This window comes from Pinus tabuliformis, chromosome 4_1 (genome assembly GCF_031772625.1).
Source record: "Pinus tabuliformis cultivar Carrire ecotype Pingquan chromosome 4_1, CPIR1, whole genome shotgun sequence".
Lineage (NCBI taxonomy): Eukaryota > Viridiplantae > Streptophyta > Pinopsida > Pinales > Pinaceae > Pinus > Pinus tabuliformis.
This window is the reverse complement of record NC_142303.1, coordinates 350,958,767-350,973,879: the sequence shown is the minus strand read 5'-3', so window position 1 is coordinate 350,973,879 and position 15,113 is coordinate 350,958,767. Positions and strand designations below refer to the sequence as shown.

General features: G+C 38.9%; 1 pseudogene; it reads left to right on the top strand.

Annotated features, from left to right (window-relative positions):
- Positions 1-14,877, top strand: part of LOC149175728 (UDP-glucuronic acid decarboxylase 2 pseudogene) — a 140,493-nt pseudogene extending 125,616 nt beyond the window's left edge.
- The last annotated feature ends 236 nt before the right edge of the window (positions 14,878-15,113 follow it).

Genomic DNA, 15,113 nt, shown 5'->3' with positions numbered 1-15,113 from the left:
GGACAAAATTTCTTAGGGTCAACACCTTTTTTGCTGTCAGAATAGTATCTGTCCTACTACTGATGTCTAATGCTGCCAATTCCTCTTTGGTATGAGTGCTTAGGAGGTGAATCATTATGTTTGCTTGCTCAGGCATGGTTCCTAATGCTGCTCTAGCCCTTTGAGTCTCAAATTGAGCTAGGCCTATCAATTCTATTTGTTCATGTATGGTCTGAATCGATTTCCATTGGTCAATGATTGACTGGCCAATTTTGGCCCACAAAATCTTCTTGATTTCAGCTAGAGTTTTGTCTAAAGTCAGCTCCTTCTCTAAGGCCTTTATCTTGCTGTCCAAGGCTTTTATTTCTCTTTGTTTCTCAGCCACTGTCATCTTGGACTTATCATAGCTTGCCTCCAGCTTGGCCAAGTTTTCTTTGGCCTCTTTCACCTCTGTCACCTGAACTTCTAGCTCTTTGACTGCTTTCATCATTTCTTCCATGCTCATACTAGATTCAGGTGCTGTTGTTGTTGTTGTTGTTGTAGCATCTGTAGTTGATGTAGTTGTTGTGGATGCTGGGATAACAGGAGGGATTGCTGCTGCTTGTGTGGGAGGAACAGTGACAACAGTTGGAGCTGTTTGAGGTGGCTGGGAGGTCAACTCTCCCTGCTTGCCTTGAAATTCTTTCTCCAACTCTTCCTCCATTTGGATTACTCTATGATTCATCCTCATAAGCAAATCCATTGTATCTTCACCTTCTTTCTCTTGCACAAGTTCTGCAGTTTGAGGGTGCATGGTTCCAGGTATCCTCAATTGTTTTCTTAGTGTAGCAATATCTTCCTCTTTTTTCTTTATGAGGGCCTGGATGGCTTTAGCATCCTTCTTAGGATCATGTCCCAGTTCTACAATGATCTCCTCCAATGTCTTTATTCTATTATCTTTGGTAGAGGAATACATTCTTTCCAAGTCCAATTGAGTGTTTGTGTTTTCCAATGATTCCTTGAGTTGATGAGCCACCATGGCCTTGTCTGCTAGGGTGGCATAGAACATTTCACCCGTTTGCTTGTGTAGCTCTATCTGGTCCATCGGGTGTATGTCCTTGGAGAGGACCTCTAAGCTTGTCTTTATATAATATGCAGTTGTCTGGGGCCGTGGTATCTTGAGCTTGAAATGACTTAGAATCATATTTTTCTCCTTAAAGTCATAAGTTGCCATTAATCTCTGCCATTTGGAGGGTGTTGTCTTGAGGAATTGATCATATAGTTGTACTCTTAACAACTCATTTTGAGCCTTGATTTCCATGAAAATTCCTTTAATCCCAGGGGGTTGCTCACTTTGCTGCCTTGAGGAAAACACCTCCATACCATGATTCCTCTCTTACTCTTGCTGGAATGAGCTAGTAGGTGTTTTCTGGCTAGTTTCTCTTCCACTCCTCGGGCTTTCTATGACTTCTTCACTTATTTCCTCCTCAACTTGAGGATCAACTCTCTGTCTTTTGGCTTCTGGTTGCTGTATTGACCCACTTGGGGGTGTGGTCTCTTCCCTATCCCTCTTTTTACCTCTTTCCTCATTAAGAGGAGTCTGTAAAGCTGGCACCTGTAGTGCCTCAGTTTGCTATGGAGGGGCCTGCCCTTGACTCTGCTCCTTTGAGGTGGTAGGTTGTTCTATCACTGTTTCCTATTCTGCATCCATTACCTCCTTTCCCTTTGTTGTACCTGTTGTTGGTGTAGATCTTTCTTGGGCAGCTTGTGAAGCTGCAGCAGTTGATGTGCCCTCTCTGACTTGTTGTGGCAGTTTGAGTATTGCCTGCTCAAAAGAATCCAAGTCAAGAGTCTTTTCCAAATCTTTTACATTTTGCTCCATAATTTCTTCTTGGGTGAATTCCTCAACTAGTGTCCCTTGCACCCACTCATCTTGGTTGGCAAATTGTTCAATTTGTGGGATTTTACAATGCTCATAGGCTGATAGCCTATATTTTATTTTTCTGGCATTAATAAATCCATATGGGTCATAAGGGACCCACCAAAAACTCCTCTCTAACTTGAGTTTCTCCCCCAATATTTGATCAGCATCTTGCCGACCTTCTTTCTTGTTCATGACAAAGGGGCCTAGTTGGTCTTTGAATTTCAGGTGAGCCTTTTTCTTGGCACTATTAAAATGAGTTAAATTTGAATTGATGAGTTGCCTGTAATACTCCAAGGCAAAAAATCTCATTGGCACATATCTAGGCAGCCTGTAGGGACAGATCTCACAACCATAGATCCTAATGACAGTGTGATTCTGGTAAAAGTACCAGTCACCCATTTTGTAGTTCTTTGAAATCTGCAATATTTTCTGCATGTCATAGGATAACCTAGCAGGAGGAGTTCTCTCTAGGAGACAAAAAAATGGATAGAAAAATAGGTCAATGAACTCACAGTAAGAGTAGGGGGATTGTGGACTTCATGAAAGACTGAGGTCCAGAAAATCACAGACCTCTTTTCCCCTTTAGAGTCGAATCGTTTGATGGGGCATTGGAAGCAGTCTGGCTGATAATACATAAATAGATGGTAGATGTAAGAAGAGTATTTGAAGACTCCCTCCCTATCCAGTTTTATTAGTTGGTCATGTATCTTATTAGAGATGAATTTGGCATAATTATACTTGACAGCAGGGGGTTGTCCTGGGCTAAATGCAGACAGCATGACTAGTATAGTTTCATCAATGTGCTCACTTATTTTGAAACCTAGTACATAGGATATCATATCAACTAGTAACTTGCCCACTTCATTGAAGCACACATAGAGGAAAGGAGGTGGCCCTGTTGGCTGGCGATTTGCTCTCATGAATACTTTGGTAATTCGGGCTATCTCAGAGATGGAAAGTTTAGGACCTTCATCAAGTAGGAATTTCATAGAGAGAGGCATCAGAAGCTGAGTTTGCTTGAAGTTTAGCATTTGGTTGATTGAGTCAAGAGTTATTTGGAAGAGGGTGCTCCTAGATGGAGACTTGACTGCTCTTTGAGTTGGGTCATAGTTTTCACAGCAAAGGCAAATAATTTCAAGGAAAATATTGACAGAAGGGAGGAAGTAAATGGGCAAGTTTGATTCCCAAATGGCATAAATGTCACTGTTTTTCAGGTAACTGTTCCTTAGCTGATATAAGGTCTGCGAGTGGTTTCTGTCACCAACGAGGTCTTGAATTAGGTGTTCCCTATCACCCAAAGGCAATGCTTCAAGTTCCTTGTGAGGTGCATTGAGAGGAGTGATGTTTAAGGCTGCTGGAGTGGCCATCTTGAATGCTCTGTGTCTGTAATATGAAATTTGGATTGGGGTAACAACTGAACAGTAAAACTTGTCTTTGAAGCTTTGTAAGGGAGCTAGCAGACTAGAGCTTGATATAGATGTGGCCCCACTGTGTAAATTTTTATGGTAAAAGAGCAAATTCTGCAGAATTTAGATAGGCTTTTAAATGAATTCACTGGATTGATAGGCTCTGTGGGTAAACTGCAGAGGAAGTGGGAATATTTTTTAGCTAAATGAGTGAAATTTTGTAGAGGATTTTGACAAAGGGAGTGAATGCATGGGCAGTTTGCAAACTCTACCGGCTGAAACAAAAAATGCATTTTTAATAGTGAATTTGCAGAGGAGGGCAAATTTGCCGGGTTGCTCTTGAATAGGGGGTCAACTAGTGAGTTTACAGGTGGAATTTCAGGGGCTGAAGTGCATTTTGGTGTGAATTCGCAGATGTTCAATCAATTTTAATGGAGAAACTGCGGAAAAACAGGGTTTATGGGTCAACAGCGGGTAAATACCTGTTTTTTGTGGCACTGAGGGCAACTAGCAGGTACAATTCGAGCTGCAGGGTCGGGCTATGGAGCCAAATTTGCAGGGTGGCGGACTATGCGTGTTTGGTGGTAGATTTTTCATAAAACGCATGCACGTTCTTTGCCAGAATAATAATAGAAAATAAGCCAAAATGGTCGTTTTCACGACTTTTTACTGAATTTTGGACATTTTGGTGCTTTTGGCGCTTTTCGAGGATGATGTCAGCATGACGTATTTTTGGTGCGTAGCGGGTACAGAGAGTGACATGGTAGCTGACGCATATGGTGACGTGGCATGTCACACGCCGGTAGGGCGGTGACGTCGGCGAATGATGTGGTAGCACTGCAGAGGGCTGGGGGGTGACGTGGATGCGCGGTCAGGCGGTGACGTGGGCCTAACGTCAGCGGAAGGAGGCGGGTGGTTTCCGGTTTTCCCCGCACTACTTTTGGCTTGGGGCGGTATTGCAGGGGGGGTTCCGATCACGTCAGGCGATTGACGCATGGTGAGGGTATGACAACAATATCACCAATTCCCCAAACGCTAATCTCCGGCAGATCGGGGCATGCGATATTCGCCGCCAGCCATTGGATTACGGGTGCAGGATCAGATGGCAAATGGGTATTTAAAGCCGCGGCGTTTCACAACGAGGAGGCCCGCGCTATATTCAAACGTTTTGTAATATATGCGGGCTATAAAACTTAGGTTATATGGGTTATGTGTTCACCGTCGAGGATATGGTTTATTTGTTTAATCAAATATCAAACAAAAATCGAAATATATGAGCGTGGAGGGTAATATGGTAAGGTTTATTGCAAGGGGGTCAGCATGGTTATTAATTTAACCAAATGTTAAATTAACCCCAAAGTATTTTGGATGCAGAAGGGCTAATACAAATCCCAAATGGACTTTAGTGTTTCCCAAACTTAGATTATATGGCTATAGTGCCAAGGGGTGGGGATATTTACATTTTTTGGGTCCTTTATATAGTTTTTTGTATGATAGGGATGGGGAAATGATTTAGGGAGCTAAAATAATAGAGTTAAATGTTAATATGACTTTGTGGAATGAAACATGATAAATAAATGCTAAGTTTACAGAGTGAAACTTAGACATAGGGAAATGGAAAGAGTTTGGAATGTTGATTTTTACACAAGAAATGTGGCTTCTTTTCACTAACTAAACTTAGAATTTAACTTAGCATTTCTCATAGAAAGAAGTGAAACGAGACTTATTGGGCAGATCCCAAGGTCCTTGAGGGGATGTTAGCAAGTGATCTTTGGGGGAATGAAGGGGAATTAGTCATGCTTCCATTGTTATGCAACCAAACAACTGCCATGGTACCAATGTCATTGATGAGATGAGTATTTCTTGACAAGACAAAATTGGTTATAAACATGCTTCTGCAACCTCAAACTGCCTACCCAGCCTAATACACCTAACATATTTTCTTCCTATAATAGAGTTTAGGCTTCTGTGATCCATATCAAGTTAGAGAAAGATTTCGGCGCATATCACATAGAATTTCATTTGTCGACGCGTTTCGAACCAACTAGTGTGGTTCATCGTCAGGACAAGTTGAAGAAACAGATCTAGCTCCTCATGTTAAATAGTCTGAGCTGAGCCTCCAACAGCTATCATCTCTAACGGCTAGTTTGACTCAAGTACAGGGGTCAAAAATAATTATAATATTTTAATTCTTAAAAATATAAATTAAGGACCTAATAATTTAAAAACTATAAGTTAATTAATAATGACCCTGAAAAGCCTCAAAAATATAAATAATATTATTTAAAAGTATTAGAAATAAAGAAAATCAAAACTTAATAATTAAAAACTATAGGTTAATTAATAAATAGTCAAATAAAAGCCTCAAAAAAATATAAATAATTTTAATTTAAAAGTATTAGAAATAAAGACAATCAAAATAAATAATAAAAATCATAATTTAATTAATAATTAAAAGGAAAATTAGTTAATTAAATGACCTAATGAATAAAAATGAGACCTACAAAACTTTATAAGTTAAATAATAATTGGTATAAAGTTTAGGCTTCTGTGATCCATATCAAGTTAGAGAAAGATTTCGGCGCATATCACATAGAATTTCATTTGTCGACGCGTTTCGAACCAACTAGTGTGGTTCATCGTCAGGACAAGTTGAAGAAACAGATCTAGCTCCTCATGTTAAAGAGTCTGAGCTGAGCCTCCAATAGCTATATAGAGTTTAGGCTTCTGGATCCATATCAAGTTAGAGAAAGATTTCGGCACATATCACATAGAATTTCATTTGTCGACGCGTTTCGAACCAACTAGTGTGGTTCATCGTCAGGACAAGTTGAAGAAACAGATCTAGCTCTTCCTTTTCATTGGGTGCACTTAAACTAGCAAACCCAGATTGTCCTCTTTTCTTTTGACTGCCCTCCTGTCTAAGTCTACCCTTATCTCATCCAAGGGCCTAGATTAAGCAGTCGGGCTCCTTTGTTTTCTCTACCTATCTACTTATCTGCCAAGCTTGAACTGTTTGGACAGATATTCATTCTCTATTCTACAACAACAAATTCAAACATGGCATGGTCCAGATTGAACTGTTGGGCCATCCATCAAATATGATAAACAACAATATTTGCACATTGTGAGCTTGCAAACAAGATAGCAGTGGCATTTTGACTAGCCAATTTCCTGGTCTTTTGGTTTGGGGTTCATTTCTATTGTTTTTTATGACCAATTTACTCTTTTTGCCCTTTGATTTTTCTTTTAGTGCATACCCTCTTTACATTTTTTAATTTTCTTTATCCGTATACGAAATATGGAACCTTTGCAGCATGAAAAGATGAACATATTTGGCACTTCCATAGTCAATCATGAAAAATGAAACCTATTGGTATAGGAACCTAACAATGGCTCCACTTGGGGATGGATTTTCCTGGTGAAAAGCCAAGAACAGCAGGTCAGATGGCCTTATTCTTATATGGCTGCTGTAATTCAAAACTTCCTTCTCCTGGAAACTAATGATCTGAATCTTTGTAGCCTGTATGCAGTCCTTATGAGCTGATCTGTGCAAAATTATAGCTCTGTCTTTTGCTATTTTCTCTGAGTATTTGGTTTCTCTAAGTATTTATCATCATCTTTATAATTCCCAAGTCTTCTTTTCGATTTCTTGTGGTAAATTCAAAATATGCACCAAAAGTGGTGTAATTCCTTGACCTTGTCCTCTAAATCTGTTGCATCTTGTTCCTTATCTAATCGTTGTAAATGAAAGCTGATGGACATACAAATATTTATGTACAATATACAGTTGTGTTATGTTGATCATAGGGAATCAAAATAATGCTAGAGCATTCGCCCATTGACTGGGCCTTCCTCAGTATCAGTGCCATCCAAGCTCTTCAAAAAATAGGTGTTATTACCTTGTACAGCCTGAATAACAAATGGTCCTTTCCAGAGAAAATCAAATTTCCCATGTTTCCCTTTATCTTTCCTCCTAGAGTCCCATCTAAACACTTTGTTTCCTATGAAAAAGTCCTCAGCTTTTGTTCTTTTGTCAAAGATCTTCTTGAATTTATCTTGCAGAACCTGGGTTCTCCGATATACTTCCTCTCTTGTCTGCTGCAAGTGAATAGTTTGATTGATCCTTCTATGAATATCATTAGGCTCAGCTTGTATTTCTTGCAGTAATTTGATCACAGGGATTCCTAAGGAGGAGGGGAAAACAGCCTCTAGACCATATACCAATTCATATGGACTTGTTCCAATAGATCTTTTGGTGGTCAATCTGTCTGCCCATAGTGCATTCACAAGCTTTTTGTGCCAATTCTTTTTATTCTCCTCCAAGACCTTTTTGATGATGTTAATGAGGCTTCTATTGGATGACTCAGCTAGGCCATTACCTTGAGGGTAGTAGGTTGTGGAGTGGCCCAAGGTAATGTGGTACTTATGACAGAAATTGATCATTCTTTTGGATTTGAAGGCTGTTGCATTGTCTGTAATAATTTTTTCTGGACAGCCAAATCTAGACAAGATGTTGGTTTCTAAGAATTGCATGATGATTGAGTCATTGGCTTGTCTACAAGGGATGGCTTCTATCCATTTGGTAAAATAGTCTGTGGCGGTCAAAATCCACTTGTGTTGGCCAAAGGAGGAAGGGTGGATTTCACCAATGAAGTCTAGACCCCATTGTTGAAATGGTCTTTCAGTCGAAATGGGTTTTAGGGGTAAAGGTAACAACTTTCTCTTGCCTTCAAAGATCTGGCATTTATGACATGAAACAACAAATTTTTTCACATCAGCTAATAGGGAGGGCCAATAAAATCTAGCCCTTAGGATTTTATCAGCTATTGATTTCGAGTATAAGTGTCCTCCACAGTCTCCTACATAAAATTCCTTGAGCACATTGTGAGTTTCATCCAATGTTAGGCAATTAAGCAAAATACCTTCATGACTTTTCCAAAATAAAACATTGTCTATAATACAAAACTTTGATTCCTTCATTTTCAAGAATCTCTTTTTAGTCCTGGATAACCCTGGAGGAGCTTGCAGATTTAATAAGACAAAACATATGTCAGCATACCAAGGTGATTGTAAAAAGGCTTGATTGATCTGTGGAGTTGCCATCTCCTATTCGTTATCCAGTTCATTCATGTCAAGGGCTTGAAAATTGGTTTCAGTCATTAGCTTGGCTAATCCTTGTCCTTTTATCAGTTTGGTGGGCTTGATTTCAATGTCATACTCTAAAATGTTGGCTATCCATTTGCCCCTTTTACCTTCAATTCCTTCTTGAGTTAAAATATCCTTAACCACAGCATTTGGAACATAGGCTATCACATGTGAGTACAAGATATAAACTCTGAAATCCTTGATGGCTTTTACAAGGGCATAAGCTTGCTTTTCCATGATCTGATATTTTAGGGGAGCATCTCTAAGGGCTTTGCTAAAGAAAGCAATGGGCTTTTCACATCCTTGGTCATCTTTTTGTAATAGGACAGTAGCAATAGTATGCTCAGATGTAAAGGAAAAAATGATGAAATCTCTATCAAACTTGGGACTTGTGAGAACTGGTGTTTTTGTTACGGCTGTTTTGATGTCCTAAAAGGCTTGTTTAGCTTCCATCATCCATTTGATTTTAGAATATTTCTTCAGCATGTTGTTTAATAGTCTTATCAGCTCGGGCAAATTGGGAATGAACCTTCTTAGGAAATTGATCTTTCCTAAAAAAGCTTGCAGTTCTTTAATGTTTCTTGGATGAGGGACTTGGAGAATAGCTTGAATTCTGTCGGGGTCAATACTGATGCCATATTTTGAAATTATATGACCTAGGAATTTGCCTTCTTCTAGGCCAAACAATGATTTCTTTGGATTCAATGATATGCCATATTTTCTGCAAATTAGAAACACCCGTCTCAAATGTTCTAAATGTTCTTTGTCTGATTTTGAAAACGCAGTGAGATCATCTAGGTATATGACTAAGAAATCATGGATTTCTTTGGCAAAGGCTATGTCCATTGCTCTTTGAAATTTGGCCCCTGCATTCTTGAGTCCAAAAGGCATTTTGACATATTTGAAGGTTCCCCAAGGTGTTGTAAAGGCAGTTTTGTCTTGATCATCTAGGTGGACTAAAATCTGATTAAATCCTAAGAACCCATCTAGCAATGAGATCCTAGAAGCTCCCACTACCCTTTGTAGGATATGATCCATTTTTGGTAAGGGGTAATGGTCCTTAAGAGAGAATTTATTCAAATTTCTCAAGTCAACACACAGTGTTATCTCTCCGGTTTTCTTCCTAGTAGGCGCTAGATTTGAAATCCACTCTGAGAACCTGATAGGTGCAATGATTCCAGCTTCATACATTCGTTTAACTTCTTTTTCAATTAAGGGAAGAAGGACGGGAGTCACCCTTCTAAGCTTCTGTTTAAAAGGTTTTTTATTCTCTTTCAAAGGTATAGTGTGTTGGATGACCGAAGTATCATAGGACTTGAGGTCCTCATAACTCCAGGCGAAGACATCTTGGAACTCTTTAAACAACTCAATGTATTTTAGCTTTTGATCAGCGGATAATGTCTTAGATAGCTGTATCATTTTATGATTTTCTGTGGTTCCAATGTTACAGTCCTCGATTTCTACATTGAGAGGTTACATTTTTGGCTTCCTTGAAATATCATTTGAATCAAATATGTCCTCTAAAGGAGTTAAGCCCATGGGCAGAAAATTGTCTTTCAGTTCAATTACTTCAGCTTCTGCCTCAGCCATTTCATCAAAATCTGTTTGCTTCAGCTCTTGTAAGTTTTTTTCATCAAAAGTTGTTGGGTGCAAAACCAGATTTGTTGTTTCAGCTAATATGCTTTGCTCACTTTTGTCTATTTGCTGTTGATCATCCATAGTGCTAGTATCAATGTTTATGCTAGAGAATTCCCCTTTCAAAGTTAGGAAATTATTTATCTGTGTATCATTTTCAAAGACCTACCAATTTTTGACATTATCTGGGATAGCAGGTCTGTGTTTGATTTCAGCAGTGAAATGGTGGTTGGGTTCCAATGGTAGCTTGCAAGTGCTAGCAAAAGTTGCCAAGCTATGTGCATGTAAATTGTGCTTTCCTGGAATTTTGGTGGGCTGAGATTCTAAGAAAGTGTTAAGTATTTCAATAGTTGCCCCTCTGTAAGCTCTCAGCCTAAGATCATTTGTAACAAAATTTCCCTTCATCTGTTGTATAATCAAATCTGAATCCCCTAGAATTGAAACCTTGGTTGCCCCTAGACCTCTAATCAGTTTGAGACCTAACAAAAGGGCTTCATACTCGGCCATATTGTTTGTGCATCTGAAATTTCACCTATATGCATGACCTTCAGCATGGTCATTTTGCATGTTGTGTATCCAAACTCCTACCCCTACTCCTAATTTGTTCACAGAGCCATCTAACTCCAAGTACCATAAGATCTCTTGGTCATGATAAGCCTTAAGAGTTTCAGAAGCTTGTTCAGTGGGCAATCTGGCTCTTGTAACTCATATGATATGTCATTTCCCTTTATTGTATCAATCACATCAACAGTTTTCTGATCTGGGGCACTAGATTGTTCATTCATGCTTTCTGTTTGTGCTACTTCTAGGAATTTGACATCAGTTTTGGGACACATCCCAGCATTAAATAAAATGAGTGAATCCATGTAGGAATTCATTGAATAGATGGGGAAGTTTTGGGGTTTTTCTTGACTGCTAACCACATATTTCATTAGTATTTCCTGGTATAATCTCTTTGGCTATCCAAAGATTGAAATAGTGGCATAGGACATGTCTAGCTGCAAATATCCTTGGAGTTTTGCACCCCAAGATCTGGACAAAAGCATACCATACTTAGGTGGAATATCAGCTACCACCACATCCATCAAGATTGTCTTAGCTGGATATTGGAATAAAGATATACAAAGATCTTTGATTAGGCCTAGGCACCTGACCTGGCTGGAGTCGAATGAGAACATGTCTTTGTATGGCCTTGTGATATCTAGGTCTAGTCTCTCCATCACAGATTTAGGCATTAGGTTATGGGAGGCTCCTGAATCAAACATAGCATAATGCAACACCCTGTCATGAATGTTTAAGCTCACATAGAATGGAGGAACCCCTCCATCTACTATTTTACCATTGACTTCCGGACCGAAAATCAACTCTGGTTGATCATCTAGAACATTGACTGCATCCCTATTCTCTGGTATTTGGAGTGACCTATTGATTTGTTGTCTGTAAACTTCATGTTTGGCCAATTCAGAGAGAGGTATAGCTATTTTTAGCTTACCTATTTCTGTTTCTAAGTTAAAAGGTTTTTCTATCTGTATTTTTGGATTATGGACAGTAGGCTTTTCCTTTTTAGCTAGATTTTCAGTGATCTTCTCTTGATTATGAGTGCTGTTATGAGGTATGATTGAAATTATTTTCAAGAGAATAGTTTAAGTTTTCTTTTGAAGAATAGGATGTGAATGACTGGTTCTTTGAAGACTGTAAGTCTCATATATCTTCCACGGTGACTTCGTTTGGGTCTGGGTCTGTTTTATTAGAGGGTTCTATCATGACAACTTTATTCTTTGTTTTCTTTAGTTGTTTGGTATCCTTCTGCTTGATAGGTTCAGGCACATCTATGGTTCTACTTCTTAATTTGTACTGTTTATGAACCTCATAGACTGCTGCATCATAGCCTTCCCTAAAATCAAATGACTCACCTGATTTGGTTTGAAATTGATTGATATTATGAGCTTCTTGGTCCTCTTGCGTTAGAAAAATTTGTTGCTCACTGTTTAACACCATTAGATTGATTTGGGTGTCCTCTGTTGGTTCACTAGAGGTTGAGGCTCTGGCATAGTTCTCTTGAAATGGAGTTCTGATGTTCTGGTCAGGGCCAGCCCTTCCAACATTTGGATTCTGATTTTTTCTAAAGTTTGGGTTTCTTGCAGTGTTGCTTGGTTGACCTTCCCATGATGACTTTCTTTCAATAGTCTCCACCCTATCCCCAATTCTGTCCATACCTTTGATGATTGCATCTAGTTTTTGTTCGAATGCTGAAGGTTCTTCTTTGAAAGTTGTTCTTCTTTCAACTCTTGCCCGATTTCGTTTAGCAATTAGGTTTTCCTCCACACAAATAGTTATATTCTGCATGTCTGCTAAGCTTGGAGGGGCTCTTTCCCTTAGTTGATATGTCATGTCAGAATCAAATCCATCAGGGAAATTGATCAAAGCTAAATCAGGTGGAGGTCTAAGGTTTTGAGGAATAGCATTATAAACATTGTTGAACCTAGCACAATAGTCTTGGATAGTTTCTTGTGGGCCTCTTTTCAAATTGTCATATTCTGTCAAGATGTGTAAAGGGTCTTTCTTCTTTTCCCATCTGTTTAAGAAGGATTGATAAAGAGCTTCTGAGTCAGCTATTGAGTTTGCAGCAAGTGCTCTAAACCAAATCCTTACATAACCAGTTAGACTTTGGACGAAAATATTCATTCTCACATCATCATCATCTATTTCATAATTTTCAAAATAATCTTGCATTTTCTTAGTGTGTTGCTGGGTTGTATAGGAGCTAGTACCATCAAAATATGTGATTTTACTCTGATAATCCTGAGGCATAGCCCCTGGATTTCCAGGCAACTGAAGAGGAGCATAATGGTTTGCCATATTTACAGGGATAAATGGGGCAACAGGAAGAAATGGGACAGCTGAAACAACAGGGACTGCAGTAGAAATATGTGTAGTGGATGGAGGTGTGGAGAAGGTGCTTTGGGAGGTGGATGAAGAACTAGGAGAAGCAACAGTAATCTGAGGACGGACTGATGCTTTCATAGGAGTTGGGATATAGTTCTGCTGAATTGTTTGAAGGTTTGAATCAGTAGATTTTTCTTATTCTTCTTGTTTCCTAAGGGTCTTCGGGATCAAGTTGGGATTTTCAAAAACAGTTGGAGGATCTGGGTCAAAATTTGACCTTGTGTAACGAGTTTTCTTCTTTGGAGCCAGCTTCTAAATTTGTTTTTGGTATTTTCTAGCAATGTTTCAAGATCACAATTTTTTTTTTTTTTTTTATTACAATATTCTACAAGGATTTCTTTGAAATATAGGAGGCTTTGGGCTTTCCTTTGAATATGTTAAAACAAGGGAACTGATCAAATGTTTGGAACAATTGTTTATAGCCTAAAACTATACTGGATATTGACTGAAGCAGCTTTTATTTACTCCTGTAAATGCAGAGCAAAGACAGTTTCAAAGGCTACCTGGTTAACTTCAGGCTCCATCTGTAGCTTTAGAAAATAGACATCAGTTATAAACAAACATTCAGATTCCCCAGTGGAGTCACCAATGATGTTATCACTCAGGTTGTTCCCGGCCTCCTGGAGGGAATACAGCTGAGGTAACCACTAACCAATCTTTTAGCTGCATGTCCTAGCCTACCTATAACCAGAGAGGGCTCTCTCTTTGTAATTTAGCTTTGTTTTGAAATATTTTATGCTAGTTATGATGCACAGGGTTCTGTTTTAAGTCTGTTGGATGGTGATATCAAATAGATCTAGATGCAAGTCCAAAACAGTTTATACTATTGGGCAATGGAGTCAATGATGGTGTACTGCTGAAAGTGTTTCTTGGGTAAATGGTAATGCTACAGAGAAAGATAGGCAGTCTTGGAGCAAACTTAAAATATGGAAATTGATGGAATGATGTCAGGGAATGAAAGGCAATCAAGAATCTTTCATTATGCTGGTAGAGAGAAAATGTATGAATATTATCCAGGAGCAATTAAGAATTCCTAAACAGTATTGAAATGAAGGAATTAGTGCAAACATGAGCAGTTCAGAATTCATATTTATGACTAATCCTGAAGAAAACATAACTAATAGCAGAGATTGAGCAGAGGGTGCATTAAAACAAATCCTGGGCTATTCTTCTTCCCTGTTACTAAGATTATGGAACATATGTGAAATTTGCAGACACAGAAAACATAAAACACAGTTTAGAATAACTTATTGTTCCATAGAATGACACAGGAATTCTATAGCAGGTCCCAGAAAATCAAATCCACATCCAGATGATCATCAACAGTGAACTTCAACAACTTTTGTATTAGAACAGTCTGATAGTTTACAATGCAGTCCAGAAAGAAAATCACCAACCCCTAATACATTCTATGGGGAGGTACTTATACAAAAAATGAGATACAAAATATCTTATGGATGAGTCTTCATGCAATAAGTTCCCTCACCAACTCTTCAAAAGAAGTAAATGAAAGAAATAAATGCTGCAGTAATTGTTGGTGTGCTGGTGGTTTAGTCTATTAGAAATTTTTTGACTTTTTTGGCTGAGTGAGACGGCTAGAGCTGCGTCTTTAATCTGCGGTTGCTGTGTTTACTGTCCTGTTGTCTTTGTTGTGTCACCACTTTCATCTCTTTCACCTGATATTCTAGCTCTTTGACCGATTTCATCATTTCTTCCATGCTCATGCTAGATTCAGGTGTTGTTGTTGTTGTTGCTGCTGTAGCATCTGTAGTTGATGTAGTTGTTGTGGATGCTGGGATAACAGGAGGGATTGCTACTGCTTGTGTGGGAGGAATAGTGACAACAATTGGAGCTGTTTGAGGTGGCTGGGAGGTTGACTCTCCCTGCTTGCCTTGCAATGCTTTCTCCAACTCTTCCTCTATTTGGATTATTCTTTGATTCATCCTCATAAGCAAATCCATCGTATCTTCACCTTCTTTCTCTTGCACAAGTTCTGCAGTTTGAGGGTGCATGGTTGCAAGTATCCTCAATTGTTTTCTTAGTGCAACAATATCTTCCTTTTTTTTCTTTATGAGGGCCTGGATGGCTTTAGCATC